Raw genomic sequence first — 710 nt, forward strand, 5'->3', positions numbered from 1 at the left:
GAGTCCTGATGAGCGAGCAGTTGGACTAAGTTTTACATCTTCACTATCTTGCACACAATATAGCAACAGTAAGGGGGATGCATCCTTCCAGTTTCCATTATATAATGGGAAAACAGGGACTGGAGGGAATTAAGTGCTTAGATTTGAATCCATTTGCCTCTGCCTATTTACTGGCTTGTAATGTTGGGACAAGACTTGATTTACTTGGTTTCTATTCCCACTCCAAGATGATGACAGCATTTCAGACAGAATCTGAGTTCCAAAGACAACTCAGTCCAAGTCCTCAGTCAGGAGAGGCTAAATGGAGGCTTATTTAGTCTCTACACTGTAAAAATAAATGATCTCTTATTAAATTACATAATAGTATCTACCTGTCAGGCACTTAGTACCTTACTCCATAAAGGCCAATATTTCCTATTTTATAAACTATTGCTATAAGTGTCCAGAATTACTTCAAAGTTGCTTTGAGGAAATTGAAATGAGTTTTTACGGGCACCCGTCTGATGCTGTGATGAGCAGGGCCGCAGTTACTGTAGCAGCTGACAGAAAAGACACACAGGCCAAGCGCAGCCCTGGAGCCGCCCAGCAGCTCCGTGTCCCACCACGCCCGCCTCAGTCGCAGGCAGCCTGCGGCCCCGGCCCGGTGTGGGAGCGGCAGCGCCGCGCTCGGAGCCCCCGGGCCTCAGCGCTCCGCCCGCCCGCCTGCGCTG

The sequence above is a fragment of the Catharus ustulatus genome, chromosome 10 (assembly GCF_009819885.2).
Source record: "Catharus ustulatus isolate bCatUst1 chromosome 10, bCatUst1.pri.v2, whole genome shotgun sequence".
Lineage (NCBI taxonomy): Eukaryota > Metazoa > Chordata > Aves > Passeriformes > Turdidae > Catharus > Catharus ustulatus.